Source organism: Phyllobates terribilis, unplaced genomic scaffold (assembly GCF_046119375.1).
Source record: "Phyllobates terribilis strain yellow unplaced genomic scaffold, ASM4611937v1 Scaffold_1__5_contigs__length_1240528914, whole genome shotgun sequence".
In the NCBI taxonomy this organism is placed as follows: Eukaryota; Metazoa; Chordata; class Amphibia; order Anura; family Dendrobatidae; genus Phyllobates; species Phyllobates terribilis.
The window spans coordinates 1147148650-1147165730 of record NW_027362761.1 but is presented as its reverse complement, the minus strand read 5'-3'; the positions used below and the strand labels follow the sequence as shown (position 1 = coordinate 1147165730).

The 17081-nt window shown below is 45.3% G+C and overlaps 1 protein-coding gene across 6 annotated transcripts in view; it reads right to left on the bottom strand.

The window, feature by feature from the left end:
- PPP2R2C (protein phosphatase 2 regulatory subunit Bgamma) overlaps positions 1-17081 on the bottom strand; it is a 255847-nt gene that overhangs the window by 151951 nt on the left and 86815 nt on the right. The gene's annotated exons all lie outside the window — the stretch shown is intronic.

The following is a 17081-nucleotide window of genomic DNA, read 5'->3' as shown; positions in this document are numbered from 1 at the left end:
AAGACCAAAGAGCTTTCTAAGGATGTCAGGGACAAGATCATAGACCTGCACAAAGCTGTAATGGGCTACAAAACCATAAGTAAGATGCTGGGTGAGAAGGAGACAACTGTTGGTGCAATAGTAAGAAAATGGAAGAAATACAAAATGACTGTCAATCGACATCAATCTGGGGCACCATGCAAAATCTCACCTCGTGGGGTATCCTTGATCATGAGGAAGGTGAGAGATCAGCCTAAAACTACACTGGGGGAACTTGTTAATGATCTCAAGGCAGCTGGGACCACAGTCACCAAGAAAACCATTAGTAACACATTACGCCTTAAAGGTTTAAAATCCTGCAGAGCCCGCAAGGTTCCCCTGCTTAAGAAGGCACATGTGCAGGCCCGTCTGAAGCTTGCTAATGAACACCTGGATGATTCTGTGAGTTATTGGGAGAAGGTGCTGTGGTCAGATGAGACAAAAATTGAGCTCTTTGGCATTAACTAAACTCATCGTGTTTGGAGGAAGAAGAAGGATGAGTACAACCCTAAGAACATCGTCCCAACCGTGAAGCATGGTGGGGGAAACCTTATACTTTGGGGGTGCTTTTCTGCCAAGGGGAGATGACGACTGCACCATACTGAAGGGAAGATGGATGGGGTCATGTATCGCGAGATTTTGGAGAACAACCACCTTCCCTCAGTAAGGGCATTGAAGATGGGTTGTGGCTGGGTCTTCCAGCAAGAGAATGACCCAAAACATACAGTCAAGTCAACAAAGGAGTGGCTCAAAAAGAAGCACATTAAGGTGATGGAGTGGCCTAGCCAGTCTCCAGACCTTAATCCCATAGAAAACTTATGGAGGGAGTTGAAGCTCCGAATTGCCAAGCGACAGCCTCAAAATCTGAATGATTTAGAGATGATCTGCAAAGAGGAGTGGACCAAAATTCCTCCTGACATGTGCCCAAACCTCATCATCAACTACAAGAAAGTCTGATTGCTGTGCTTGCCAACAAGGGTTTTGCCACCAAGTATTAACCGCTTCCAGACCGCCCACTGTACATAAACGTCGGCGTTGCCTGGGCTCTGTGCAGAGCCGACGTTTATGAACGGTTGGTGGTCCCGCAGCCCTCAGGACCCCCAGGGTCCTGCAAGTACTGCGGGTGCGGTGCAGAGCGACAGCTGACAGGTGACATCATCGGGACCGGATTGGATCAGGTCCTAATGATGTTAACCCTTTGCTATCTTCTATATGCCGCGATCTATAGTGATCGCGGCATTTAGAAGATAGTGAGAGGAGAGGGTGGTCCACTTACCTCTCCGACGGCCCCCTGATGTCTTACAGGACCTGCCGTTGTCATGGCAGCCGGAGGTCACATGACCGCCTCCGGATCTGCCATATATGGTGTCCTGCTAAGCTCAGCCTGCAGCTGAAGTCTAGCAGGAGACAGACAGTGTGGAACTGTCAGCAAAGCTCTCATGCAATGCAATACATGTCTATTGCATGAGAACAGTGATTAGAAAAATAAAAATTAATGTCCCATACAGGACTAAGTAAAAATGTAAAAAAAAGTCTAAAAAATGTTTTCAAACTGTTAAAAAAAATCACAAAATAAATAAAAATACACTGTGTTCCAAATTATTATGCAAATAATATTTTCTCAGATTTTCCCAAATTACCTATATGAATTGCAGTCATTGTAATTTTCCAGTCAAATAACTAATAGAGCACAATTGAAAGGTTTTTGTACAAACTGCCTATGATAACAGTATATTTTTTTAAAAATAAAACACTCAAACTGCTCTCAAAAGCATGTTCCAAATTATTAAGCACAGCAGAGTTTTCAACCTTTTCATTTTAATAAAAAACAAAAAAATGGTCATTTTTGAAATTATAAGCATTAGCAGGTTATTACAAACTGAAATCAAACAGTTTTCAACTCAAAACTTTATTCTAGGTGATGTTACATTTGCACATAGGACCCCTTGTTCGAAAGGAGCTTCTGAACTCTCTCGTCCATTGAATTTGTCAGGTTTTGGATGGTTTCTGCTTTAATTGTTTTGCATGAGGACAGAATACCCTCCCAGAGCTGTTGCTTAGATGTGAACTGCCTCCCGCCATCATAGACACTCCTTTTGATGATGCTCCAGAGGTTCTCAATGGGGTTGAGGTCAGGGGAGCATGGGTGCCACACCATAAGTTTGTCCCCTTTTATGCCCATAGCAGCCAGAGATGCAGATGTGTTATGTGCAGCATGAGACGGGGCATTACCAATTCTTCACCTGCTACTGATTTTGTTTATTATGTCTCCCAAAGATCGCAGTAAGGCTCTGCTCACATTTATCCTGCTCTCTGCGCTGAGCACTTATGCCAGAGATTCCGTGTAAATCTCTGAAATACGTGATTCAGACGGAACCCATGACGGAAGATTCCCAGTAATGAGGCAGATATAGGCCACTGTGGATGCCGTCTGGCCTGTGATCCCACGGTGTAATTTGTTTTAGGCGTGCATAAAAGTGCGGTTGGCCACAGTTTTGTGCACTTCTGAAAAAAGGACACCGCTAAACAGAGGCCAGACGGAGTCCAGAGTAACTCTGCTGCCTCATTACAGTGAATGGATCCCACAGGGGTTTCATCTGAATTACATCACTTGGAAATTTAGATGGAAACCCCGATGTAAGTGCTCAGCCTAGAGCGCCGGATAAATGTTACGTAAAATGTTCCCAATAAAAGCTTCAACTCAGTCCTCAAAAAAGCTAGTCCCCACTCAGGTCCGTCATCTGTTAAAAATATAAGGGACTTCCAAGTTACTGGTAGCAGAAAGGCTCTGGAAAAGTGAAATGGCCCTTGCCCCCCAAAAGAAATTCAGAAAATTTTGTGCTCCCAAATCCAAATGCCTATTCTACAATAATTTGTTCTCCAATTGTCAAATAGCGCTTAGTCCCTCCCAGATCTCGCCGTATGGCTGAGCGGTACGATACAGTCACATATGGGGTATTGCAAAGTTTAGAAGAAATTGTGTGACACATTTCGGCACCATTTTTACCCATTGCCCTGTGAGAAAATGTAAAATCTGAGGGTAAAACATTTTTTTGTGGTAAAAATATAATTATGTTTTCTTCACTGCCCAATGGTATAAATTAAAAAATTTAAAAATACTCACTACTTCCCTAGATGAATTCCTTGAGAGGTGTAGTTTACAAAATGGGGTCACTTGTGGGGTTTTCTGCTGTTTCGGCATGTCAGCGGCTCTTCAAATGTGACATGGTGTCTGCAACCTATCCCAGCCAACATAGCGCTCCTTTCTCTTCCGAACCCTGCCGTGTGCCAAAGCAGTGGTTTTCCCCCACATATGGGGTATCGGCGTACTCAGGAGAAATTGCACAACAAATTTCATGGTGCAATTTATCCTGTTACCCTTATGATAATGCAAAATTAGGGGATGAAAAACATTTTTTGTGGGAAAAATGTGAAAATTTTATTTTTACGGCTCAATATTATAAACTTCTCTGAAGCACCTGGGGGTGCAAGGTGCTCACCACACACCTAGATAAATTCCCTAAGGGGTCTAGTTTCCAAAATGGTGTCACTTGTGAGGGGTTTCCACTGCTTAGGCACATCAGGGGCTCCCCAAATGCGACATGGCGTCTGCTAATTATTCAAACAAACTTTACATTCAAAAAGTCAAATGGCGCTTCTTCCTTTCCAAACCCTGCAGTGTACCCAAATAGTGGTTCCCCCCACATATGGGGTATCGGCATACTCAGGAGAAATTGCACAGCAAATTTCATGGTGCAATTTCTCCTGTTACCCTTATGATAATGCAAAATTAGGGGATGAAAAACATTTTTTGTGGGAAAAATGTGAAAATTTTATCTTTACAGCTCAATATTATAAACTTCTGTGAAGCAGCAGGGGGTGCAAGGTGCTCACCACACATCTAGATAAGTTCCCTAAGGGGTCTAGTTTACAAAATGGTGTCACTTGTGGGGGTTTTCCACTGTTTTGGCACATCAGGGGCTCCCCAAACGCAACATGGCGACTGCTAATTATTCAAACAAATTTTACATTCAAAAAGTCTAATGGCACTCCTTCCCTTCCGAACCCTGCAGTGCGCCCAAACAGTGGTTTTCCCTCATACAGTTAGGTCCATATATATTTGGACAGAGACAACATTTTTCTAATTTTGGTTCTAGACATTACCACAATGAATTTTAAACAAAACAATTCAGATGCAGTTGAAGTTCTGACTTTCAGCTTTCATTTGAGGGTATCCACATTAAAATTGGATGAAGGGTTTAGGAGTTTCAGCTACTTAACATGTGCCACCCTGTTTTTAAAGGGACCAAAAGTAATTGGACAATTGACTTCAAGGCTATTTCATGGACAGGTGTGGGCAATCCCTTCGTTATGTCATTCTCAATTAAGCAGATAAAAGGCCTGGAGTTGATTTGAGGTGTGGTGCTTGCATTTGGAAGGTTTTGCTGTGAAGTAAAAATGCGGTCAAAGGAGCTCTCCATTAGTGTTGAGCCACCCCCGTAGTGTTCGAGTTCGGTTCGTCGAACACCCGTGTGCTCGCCGAACTGTTCGTCGAACTGTTCGTCGAACACCTTCGAACACCGTCAAAACCAATGGCAGGCAAACAAAAACACATAGAAACACATAGAAAACACCTTCAAAGGTGTCCAAAAGCTGACAAACTGCTCAGAAGACACAACTAACACATGGAAAAGTGACAAGTACATATAGTCATGCGAAAAGAAAAGAGGTGGAGGAGTAAAAGGAGGGGGAGACACAGATATAGGCATGTCATGCCCTTCTAAAATCCAAAAAGTGAGAAGCCGACACGTTCAGTCCGCTCCTGCCCGTGCCACCTCCGTGTCGCCGGGTTTGTGCCAGAGCCGCGGTGAACCCTGACGGCCAGCCCCCCTCTCCCAATACTGGTGCCTGTCCGCTGGTGGGTCGAGCGAGCCCCCCTGTGGTGGAGGCAGCTCTAAGCTTTTTAATTTAAATTGTCTCTCTAATTTGAATAAATACACTTTAAATCCATTTACAAGGATCTATTGGAGGGCAAGTCTCATGCCAGCAGCCGCGTAATTCCAGCTCCAGTAGCATCCACTAAAGCTGCTGCAGTTAAAAAGCTTTTATAAGGATCGAGCTCGGCTGTCCACCGCAAGGCATCCTACTGCCAGTCCGAGCCCCTATGCCTTGGGGTGCCTCCTGATGCTCTTCACTGAGTATCCCGTGGTCCCGAAGCATTTCCTTTGAAAAAATGAAGTGTCCAAACTACAGGTGGTGTAGCTTGCTTAACAGCCGGGATAATCCGCTGACTAGCAGACACTGCTACTAGGCACAAAGTATTTCCTGGGCTAGATGCAGTTAAAAATTTGTAATTAGATACTCTCGTTGGATGCTGAGAAAGCATTCCATAGAGTCTCTTGGCACGCCATATATGATTCTCTTAAAAAGCTTGGGGTAGGGGTCTAGGGGACCCTTTTATAGCCAAAATCACGGCCCTGTATCGCAATACGTCACCTAGGCTGAAGATAAATGGAACTGTAGAACCCTGAGGGCTCGGTTGCTACAGAGGTATTGCACCTCACCCAGAGGTGTGATATCTCACTCTCAGGTAAGGATGTAGTGTGGATCAGGACCCGACACCTGCATGCATTACACCACATTGCCGTGGGGCAGGGTGACCAATATGCCCCTGAGATGGGCACGACAGTCCCTGTCCCTGGCTGGAGTGGGGGGAGGGAACACTGAGGAAGGGGAACCCTGTAGTGCAGGAGCAGGGAGGAAGCAGTTCCTGGGTGCATTGAGAAGGGAGTATAAAAGGTGGGCACCATCTTAGTTCAGTGCAGAGAAGTCTGAGCAGAAGTGGCAGGGAGCAGGGGCTCTGCATGAGCTCTGCTCCGGAGGCGGGCCTAGTAACAGAGGCCCAGGCCTGGAAGAGGGAGAAGGAAGGAAGAGGAGCGGAGAAGGCTCCAGGAACGAGGAACGAAGGGATCTCAGGGGTGCGGACGGGCGAGTCGCCACCGCACGCCCGAATCCACCTGCGTGGAGGGGTCAGGCCAAAGGGGGAGAACAGTCCCCGAAACTAGTGGAGGCAGGAAACGACCCTCAGCTAGAAACAGGAGGCTGTGACATTTTATGTGGCGCAGCCCCTCGCTACACCCGCTAGGAAGGCACCACATAGGGTCAGGGAAACTGGCGCCAAGTTTACCAAGAGGAGGCCCGAGGCAGCCGGACAGAAGGGTTGGTAAGAAAGGCCAGACAAAGGACACACAAAGGGGGTCCTGTGAAGCACTCCAAAGTTATCTGGGAGTTGTCTGAGCCCCTCACCTGGTGAGCACAGTACGACGTGGGCAGCCGTTACCTGCAGACGTGGTCTGGATAATAAGAACTGTGAGTAAAGGCCCTGGACTGCATCACTGACTCCGTGTCATTACTGCTGCTGCCCTGCACCATCACCCCCATCCTCCGCATACACTGCCCTGAGGCTATACTCCTCCTGTGGGGAGTTATGCTACGCTCTGCTGCACCCACAACACCAGCCTCAGCGGTCTGCCCTGGAGCGGCGGTTCACTCTGACCGCAATCCACGGGTGGCGTAGTCGGACATTTAAACATCAAAACCACATAAATAGTTCCGCCACTGGTTTGACCGCCCTGAGCCACGGAACCGGGTCGCCGCCACGGAGACTACAACCACCAGCATCCACCAAAAAGGGTCCGGCTCCGGGTGTCCCAAGGCCCAGGGGGCGCGTCAGAACATTTTCATCACCTTTCACAATCACCAATGGGACAAGGCAGGGATGTTCTCTGTCCCCTCTCTTATACATCCTAGTGACGGAGCACCTGCTCTCATCAATTCGCCATAACCCCAATATTAGGTGGATTGAGGTGGGAGGCACCGAGTACAAGTGCTCTCTATTTGCTGATGATGTCCTAGTATATATCACTCAATCACATATATCCATCCATGCTGTTATGGCTGAAATAGATCACTTTGTTACATGGTCAAATTTTAAAATCAATGCAGCGAAGTCTGAGGCCCTCGATGTCTCCCTCCCCAAATCCATATAGGATTCCATCCAGTCCAACTTTCCCTTTGCCTGGCCCTCACAGGGTATCAAATACTTAGGAATTCCTATTCATAGAGACCTCTCCCATCTATGTTATCTTAATTTTGGGCCCTTTATTGAACAACTCCATACAGACCACGGTTGGCAAGTTAGAACTGTAAGATTCACTACGTGAACCACTGGTGTTTTGTGGAAAAGCACATGTACATTGTGTTCCAAATTATTATGCAAAAAGTGTTTAGGAGTGATAAGGGAAGAATTTGTATGTTTGTCAGTTAAACTCATTGATGGTGATGTGTGTCAGGGCTCTTTATATCACTGTAAGCAATTGCAGACACCTGTGCTAATTAGTTTGGCAGGTGTGTCCAATGAAAGGCAAGACTACTTAAGAAGGCTGTCTCACATTATTAAGCAGCCTACATTTTCTGCCAAAATGGGAAAGAAAAAGGATGTGTCGGCTGCTGAGAAGCAACAAATTGTGGAGTGTTTAGGTCAAGGCATGACTACAATCAAGATTGTGCGATGATCAGGATGAAGTGTATTGGCAATCAAGAAGTATGTAGCTGATTCACAGTACACACGTGTGCGTGCTGATAAGGGCAAATTGAGGACTCTTTCCTACAGGCAATTACGTCAGGTTGAAAGAGCAGCGGCAAAAAAGCCTTGTCATAGCAGCAGACAAGTTTTTGAAGCTGCTTGTGCCTCCAACGTCCCCCGAACAACAAGATGCAGGGTCCTTCAGAGGTTTGCAGCTGTGCATACGCCATCCTGTCGACCTCCTCTATCCACTTCACACAAGCAGAAACGGCTCCAGTGGGCCAAACATTACATGAAGACTGATTTCAAAACTGTTTTGTTCACTGATGAGTGCCGTGCAGCGCTCGATGGTCCAGATGGATGGAGTGGAGGATGACTGGTTGATGGACACCCCACGCAAACACGGCTACAGCGCCAACAAGGAGGAGGTGGAGTAATGTTTTGGGCTGGAATCATGGGGAGAGAGATTGTCGGTCCCTTTAGGATCCCTGAAGGCGCTAAAGATGAACTCCATAATGTATGTGGATTTTCTCAAACAGCACTTCCTGCCATGGTTCAAGAAGAAGAACCGTGTATTTCACAGCAAGATCATTTTTCTGCATGATAATGCACCATCTCATGCTGCACATAAAACATCTGCATCTCTGGCTGATATGGGCATAAAAGGGGACAAACTTATGGTGTGACCCCCATGCTCCCCTGACCTCTACCCCATTCAGAACCTTTGGAGCATCATTAAAAGGAGTGTCTATGATGGCGGGAGGCAGTTCACATCTAAGCAACAGCTCTGGGAGGGTATTCTGTCCTCATGCAAAACAATTGAAGCAGAAACCATCCAAAACCTGACAAATTCAATGGACGAGAGAGTTCAGAAGCTCCTTTCGAACAAGGGGTCCTATGTGAAAATGTAACATCACCTAGAATAAAGTTTTGAGTTGAAAACTGTTTGATTTCAGTTTCTAACAACCTGCTAATGCTTATAATTTCAAAAATGACCATTTTTTTGGTCTTTATTAAAATGAAAAGGTTGATCAAAAAGTTTGGGGGATCTAAGAGTGTGGCAACCCAGTAGTCATGATTACTTCGAATTCTGACAATATGAGGGTCATGCTGCAGGTAGTGCAGCAAGAAGACACTTATGTGTCTTGCGCATCTCGGAGCCCCAAAATTATTTTCCGGGCTAGATGCAGCTAAAAATTATTATTAATTTTAAATCTGGTGAAGCTTTAGTATAGATGGCCTAATAGGATCAGTGCTGCACACTGCTACAAAGCCCAAATTATTTTCCAGTCAAGATACAGATAAACATGATTAGTAATTTTAAATCTGGTGGAGCTTATTATAGATGGCCTAATAGAATCAGTGCTGCACACTGCTACAAAGCCCAAATTATTTTCCAGCCAAGATACAGATAAACATGATTAGTAATTTGAAAGCTTAAAACGGTTGGTAGGGTGATATTAACCAATCATCAAGCTTTTACTCTCCCCAGGATGACACAGGGGTAGAAAAGTCGTTTCGGATCCATGATTTGTTCATCTTTATGAACGTGAGTCTGTCTACATTATCAGTGGAGAGCCGCGTGCGCTTATCTGTCAGCACACCACCAGCAGCGCTGAACACACGTTCAGACAGAACGCTGGCTGCGGGGCATGACAAGATCTCCAAGGCGTAAGTGGCTAGCTCCGGCCATTTATCCAGATTGGAAGCCCAAAAAGAGCAAGGGTCCAGTGACACAGTCATGGCTTCAATGTTTACTTGGAGATACTCCTGTACCATCGTCTCTAGGCGTTGACTATGTGTCAGACTTCTTGTCTCCTGTGGCCTTGCAAAGGATGGGCTAAAAAAGTGGTGAAATGATTCCGCAAAATTGATGTTACCAGCAGATACTGTGGTTCTGTTACGGTTTGAGTGCTGAACACTTGACGGTCCCACGGTTGGCAAGTTGGAACTGTGAGATTCACTACGTGCACCACTGGTATTTTGTGGAAAAGCACATGTAAGATTCTGCAACAGTCTCTGCTGATACTCCTGCATGCGTGCATCCCTTTCTATGGCAGGAATAATTTCTGCAAATTTACTTTTGTACCGGGGATCTAATAGTGTGGCAACCCAGTAGTCAGGATTATTTCTAATTCTCACAATTCGAGGGTCATGTTGCAGGTAGTGCAGCAAGAAGGCACTCATGTGTGTTGCGCATCCAGGAGCACCAAGTCCCTGTTGTGTTGGTGGCGAGGTAACAATCATGCTTCCTTCCTCTGTCCTCTCCCCCCAACCTCGCACAACAGAAATGTGATCAAGGTCTCCCTCATCTGATGAGTCTTCCATCAGTTCGTCCTCCACTTCTTCCTGGGCTCCTGCACCTTCCTCACTAGTTTGGCTGCTACCATGCGCCCTGGTAAAACCATCTCCCCCACCCTCACATGCCTGCCGCCTTGGTGCTGCCGACCGTCTGGACCTTGCAGATGTTAGCCCTTCCACATACAACTCCTCCTCCTCTACTTCCTCCACCTCCTCTTGTGCCACCACCTGACTCCGAATTCTGTTTAACATGTGCTCCAGCATGTAAATCACCGGAATAGTCATGCTGATAATGGCATCGTCAGCACTAAACATCTTCGTCGCCATTTCAAAACTGTGCAGAAGGGTGCATAGGTCCCTGATCTGAGACCACTCCTCCAGCGTGATTTGCCCCACCTCTGGATCTCGTTGGCCCAGGCTATACGTCAGAACGTATTGCACCAGGGCTTGTCGGTGCTGCCACAGTCGCTGCAACATGTGCAGAGTTGAATTCCACCGGGTAGGCACATCGCATTTTAGCCGGTGAAGTGGCAGGCCCAACGACTTCTGTAGAGATGTAAGTCGCTGAGCTGCGGGATGCGAACGGCGAAAGTGAGCACACAGCGACCGTGCCCTCTGCAGAAGGCCATCTAGTCTGGGATAGTGGGCTAAAAATTGCTGGACAACCAGGTTCAACACGTGAGCCATACAAGGCACGTGTGTGACATTGCCCCGGCGAAGGGCCGCACCCAGGTTTGCAGCATTGTCGCACACGGCCTTCCCTGATTTCAGGTCCAGTGGAGACAACCATTCATGAAATTGGTTCTCCAGAGCTGACCACAGCTCCTCAGCTGTGTGACTCACATTTCCCAGACATTTCAATGTAAAAACCGCCTGATGACGTTGAGCCCTACTGCCAGCATAGTAAGGAGGTGTGCAGGATCCCTTCTGCGCAGTTAGAAAGCTTGTGGCATGACCAGACAGGCTTTGGGTGCAGGTGGAAGACCGAGAGGAGGTTGAGGAGGCAGAAGCAGTGGAGGAACTTTGACATAAAGAGGATTGACACACAACTCGTGGGGACGGCAAGACTTGGACAGCAGCCCCTTGTCCTGCTGTCACCATAGTTACCCAGTGCCCAGTCAGCGACATGTAACGCCCCTGTCCATGCCTACTCGTCCAAGTGTCTATGGTGAAATGCACCCTGTCACACACAGAGTTTCTCAAAGAAGCGGTGATGTTGTGTGCGACATGCTGGTGGAGCGCAGGCACACCTTTCTTTGAGAAGTAGTGCCGACTGGGCATCTGGTACTGGGGCACTGCGATGGACATAAGGTCTCGAAAATCCTCTGTGTCCACCAGGCGGAAAGGCAGCATTTCTGTAGCCAAGAACTTGCAGATGGTGAAATTCAACCTCTTAGCTTTCTCATGGCTAGGAGGAAATGGTCTTTTACTTGTCCACATCTGAGGGACCGAGGGCTGGCTATTGTGCTTAGACGGGGTTGATAAGGGTGTCCCCGGCAAACTGCCGGTCTGTGAGGAAGATGCAGGCGGACATGTTAGGTTGCCTTGATCCAAAGGTGGTGCTATCGATGTCGGACAGCGCTCAACACCAGCTGGTGTTACCACCTCCAAAGAAAATGATGACCTGCCAATCACGCTGGCTGTTGCGGGTAAAGAGGTGGCAGGTCTGCGCCCCAAAACAGGTGTGACTGCTGTCCCCCCAGTCACAGAGGATGAAGAGGCCGCGGATGCACAAGATATGGCAGACGGTGGTTGGCCCGGCCGGCTAGGCCGCATTGTAGCACACTGAGCTTCCCACTGCAACTTATGCTTCATGTCCATGTGCCGGTTCATGCATGAAGTACTCAAACTATGTATTTTTTGGCCTCTACTTAGCTTTTGCTGACAAATGTTACAGATAACACGAGTTGGGTCATCTTTATCGATCTGAAAAAATGCCCAGGCTATGCAAGGCTTAGCACCCATGCGACCTGAAGAGCCACCACGACTTGTGGTGAGAGGCAGAGTTGTGTTTGAGGATGCAGTTGTTGACGTGCTTCCAGTACTACGTCTCTGTCCAGGAAGGCGCAACCTGACCTCGTCGTCACTAGCATCTTCCTCCACCTCCTCTGCTGACCTCATCTCTTGGCTGACTGTGGGTTGACAGTAAGTGGGATCTCCAACCTCATCATCATCATCCTGTGCGTTATCTCACCCGTCGTCCTCAGAGCCAACCTGTTCCTGCCCTGACAAAAAACTAAAGTTGTCGCTCCAATCAGGTATTTGAGTCTTATCATCGTCTTCCTCATTGTCTCCACCAACAGGAGTTACAGTTTGGGAATGAGGGTCTACATTATGGTCAGAACCTTCTGCGTCTGGTCCTGGATCCGACTCATAAAGATTCTGGGCATCAGTGCAGATCATTTCCTCGTCTGGATTCACAGAAGCGCTGGAGTCGACCTCTGATTCCCAGGCTATAGTATGAGTAAACAGCTCTGCAGACTCAACCATCTGTTCTACCTCATACTCAGACGGGCAGCTGGAGATTTGGGAGCTGTGAGGAAGCAAGTGCGATTGGGGTGACACCTTTGAGGACTGGAGTATTTGTGATGTTGAAGTTGATGTGGAGGAGAGCCCACTTAAAGGAGCACTTGATATCCGTTGAAGCACCTGCTGTTTTTGTGCCTCATCTGGAATTTGTAGCGATTGGCGTGGCCGTAAGAAAGGGATCTTATCACATTGTCCGCTAAAAGAAGTAGACATTTTAGTTTGGCTGGAAGATGGTCTTTCTTCTGCAGATGTTACTGTTGCTTTAACACCTACCCCACGGACACAACCTTTTTTCCCCTTCCCAACACGCCTATTCCCCTTTCCACCAGCAGCAGGCCTTTTTCCACTCATTTTGGTGGTTAACTAATTAACAACTCTGGAGTTGTTTGCACAAAAAAACAATGGATGGGAACCGAGCAGAGCTGAGTGGCCAAACTGTGGTATTAGGCCAAAACTATTGGCTGGGTTAGATGCAGAAAAAAATTATATTCAATTTGCAACCTGATGGAGGTCAGTATAGATGGACTAATAGAGAAAGTCCCACACACTGCTAGAAGGCCAAATATTTTTTCAGAGCTAGATGCAGAAAAAAATATATTCAGTTTGCAACCTGATGGAGGTCAGTATAGATGGATTAATAGAACAAGTCCCACACACAGCTAGAAGCCCAATATTTTTTCAGAGGTAGATGCAGAAAAAAATATATTCAGTTTGCAACCTGATGGAGGTCAGTATAGATGGACTAATACAACAAGTCCCACACACAGCTAGAAGCCCAATATTTTTTCAGAGGTAGATGCAGAAAAAAATATATTCAGTTTGCAACCTGATGGAGGTCTGTATAGATGGATTAATAGAACAAGTCCCACACACAGCTAGAAGCCCAATATTTTTTCAGAGGTAGATGCAGAAAAAAATATATTCAGTTTGCAACCTGATGGAGGTCAGTATAGATGGACTAATACAACAAGTCCCACACACAGCTAGAAGCCCAATATTTTTTCAGAGGTAGATGCAGAAAAAAATATATTCAGTTTGCAACCTGATGGAGGTCTGTATAGATGGATTAATAGAACAAGTCCCACACACAGCTAGAAGCCCAATATTTTTTCAGAGGTAGATGAAGAAAAAAATATATGCAGTTTGCAACCTGATGGAGGTCAGTATAGATGGACTAATACAACAAGTCCCACACACAGCTAGAAGCCCAATATTTTTTCAGAGCTAGATGCAGAAAAAAATTATATTCAATTTGCAACCTGATGGAGGTCAATATAGATGGACTAATAGAATGATGCTATGCCCAAAAGATTTTACTTCACTAGGTGCAGTAAAAAAATTGGTATTCTATACACAGGTGGTATATCTTGCAACACAGATAGGCTACTCCACTGACTAACACACTCTGCAATAGGCCAAAAAGGATTAGCTTTGCTAGATTCAGCCAAATGCTGTGAAAAAAACTTGCACAGCACTGGCACAGACCTGCCTGGCAAAAACTGATAGGAACTGATGTAACCTAGTCCTGAAAAGGACTCCAATTACAATTAGTCTTTACTCCCACAATCTATCTATTTAAGAGCACAGACCTGCCTGATAAAAGTCGTAGGAAATGCTGTAACCTAGTCCTTAAAAGGACTGCAATCACAACTATTCCCTACTCCCAAGCTATCTGTAGATTTGTGCGAAAATTGGCTTGAAATTAACAAGGTATAGCGCACACAGCAACAGTGGTGCCGTCTAACACGCAGCTGCAGCAGTGAGAAAATGGTGGCGACGGGGAAAATGGCTTGGTCTTATAGGTCAAGGACATGTGACATACACTGCCAATGACACATGCTCTTGCTTGTGTGAAAAAAAGCACTTCGCTCCGTGTGTGCGCTGCTGATAGGCTGACAGATTGCACCTCCCCACTGTAAATGCGGGAAAGAGAAAAAAAATGGAGATCTTCATTGTTCCTGCAGAGATCCATCCCCTGCCCCTCCCCCCACCCCGCTGTACACTGAAACTGCGTATTAACATTAATTTTCATCATTACTGAGAAAAAATCCAGTTATGATTTTGGTGCACGAACAGTTATCGAACATAACCTCGAACAGCTGAATTTTTCTCAAATTGTTCGTGTTCGCCGAACGGCTCGAACACCGCCCAAAACAGCTCGAATTTGAGATTGGCGAACAGTTCGAGTAGAACAACGCTCATCTCTACTCTCCATGCAGGTGAAACAAGCCATCCTTAAGCAGCAAAAACAGAAAAAACCCATCCGAGGAATTGCTACAATATTAGGAGTGGCAAAATCTACAGTTTGGTACATCCTGAGAAAGAAAGAAAGCACTGGTGAACTCATCAATGCAAAAAGACCTGGGCGCCCACGGAAGACAACAGTGGTGGATGATCGCAGAATAATCTCCATGGTGAAGAGAAACCCCTTCACAACAGCCAACCAAGTGAACAACACTCTCCAGGAGGTAGGCGTATCAATATCTAAATCTACCATAAAGAGAAGACTGCATGAAAATAAATACAGAGGGTTCACTGCACGGTGCAAGCCACTCATAAGCATCAAGAATAAAAAGGCTAGACTGGACTTTGCTAAAAAACATCTAAAAAAGCCAGCACAGTTCTGGAAGAACATTCTTTGGACAGATGAAACCAAGATCAACCTCTACCAGAATGATGGAAAGAGAAAAGTATGGTGAAGGCGTGGTACAGCTCATGATCCAAAGCATACCACATCATCTGTAAAACACGGCGGAGGCAGTGTGATGGCTTGGGCATTCATGGCTGCCAGTGGCACTGGGTCACTAGTGTATATTGATGATGTCACACAGGACAGAAGCAGCCGAATGAATTCTGATGTATTCAGAGCCATACTGTGTGCTCAGATCCAGCCAAATGCAGCCAAACTGATTGGTCGTCGTTTCATACAACAGATGGACAATGACCCAAAACATAAAGCCAAAGCAACCCAGGAGTTTATTAAAGCAAAGAAGTGGAATATTCTTGAATGGCCAAGTCAGTCACCATATCTCAACCCAATTGAGCATGTATTTCACTTGTTAAAGACTAAACTTCAGACAGAAAGGCCCACAAACAAACAGCAACTGAAAACCACTGCAGTGAAGGCCTGGCAGAGCATCAAAAAGGAGGAAACACAGCGTCTGGTGATGTCCATGAGTTCAAGACTTCAGGCAGTCATTGTCAACAAAGGGTTTTCAACCAAGTACTAGAAATGAACATTTTATTTACAATTATTTAATCTGTCCAATTACTTTTGGTCCCTTTAAAAACAGGGTGGCACATGTTAAGGAGCTGAAACTCCTAAACCCTTCATCCAATTTTAATGTGGATACCCCTAAATGAAAGCTGAAAGACTGAACTGCATCTGAATTGTTTTGTTTAGAATTCATTGTGGTAATGTCTAGAACCAAAATTAGAAAAATGTTGTCTCTGTCCAAATATATATGGACCTAACTGTATATGGGGTATCAGCGTGATCATGAGAAATTGCACTACAAATTGTGTGTCCACTGTTACCCTTGTGAAAATAAAAAATTGGGTCTAAAGTGCCATTTTTGTGAAAAAAAGTTAAATGTTCATTGTTTTCTTCCACATTCCAAAAATTCCCGTGAAACACCTGAAGGGTTAATAAACTTCTTGGTTTTGAGCACCTTGCGGGGTGCAGTTTTTAGAATGGTGTCACTTTTGGGTATTTTCTGTCATAAAGACCTCTCAAAGTCACTTCAAATAAGATGTGGTCCCTAAAAAAATGTTTTTGTAAATTTTGTTGGAAAAATGAGAAATCGCTGGTCAACTTTTAACCCTTATAGCTTCCTAACAAAAAAAAATTTTGGTTCCAAAATTGTGCTGATGTAAAGTAGACATGTGGGAAATGTTATTTATTAACTATTTTGTGTGACATATCTCTCTGATTAAAGGGCATGAAAATTCAAAGTTTTAAAAATTGCAAAATGTACAAAATTTTCGCCAAATTTCTGATTTTTTCACAAATAAACGCAAGTGATATCGAAGAAATTTTACCACAATCATGAAGTACAATATGTCACGAAAAAACAACCACAGAATCAGGGGGATCCGTTGAAGCGTTCCAGAGTAATTACCTCATAATGTGACAGTGGTCAGAATTGAAAAAATTGGCCCGGTCACGAAGGCGAAAACAGGCTCTGACGCGAAGTGGTTAAGTGTTGTTTGCCAGAGGGATCAAATACTTATTCCTCACTGCAAAATGCAAATAAATGTATCTAATTCATACAATGTGATTTTCTTGATTTTTTTTTGATATTCTATCTCTCAATTTTAAAATTAACCTACCCTTAAAATTATAGACTCTTCATGTCTTTGTCAGTGGGAAAACTTACAAAAACAGCAAGGGATCAAATACTTACTCCCCCCACTGTATATAAAATATCTGTCTATTGAAGCCACTTAGTGTTCTCACCAGCAATACCACTTTTAAAGTCATTTTAGAGTATAAGGCTCCCAAAAATGCCCCCACCCACACAGTTTGTAAGGTATCCCCAAAGTCAATCCCCTCCCACAGTTTCACCCCACACATACAGTATGAGGGTGAAACTGTCAATATGAGGGCCGCCACAGCCAGCTACTGAGCATGAAGGCCTCCACAGCC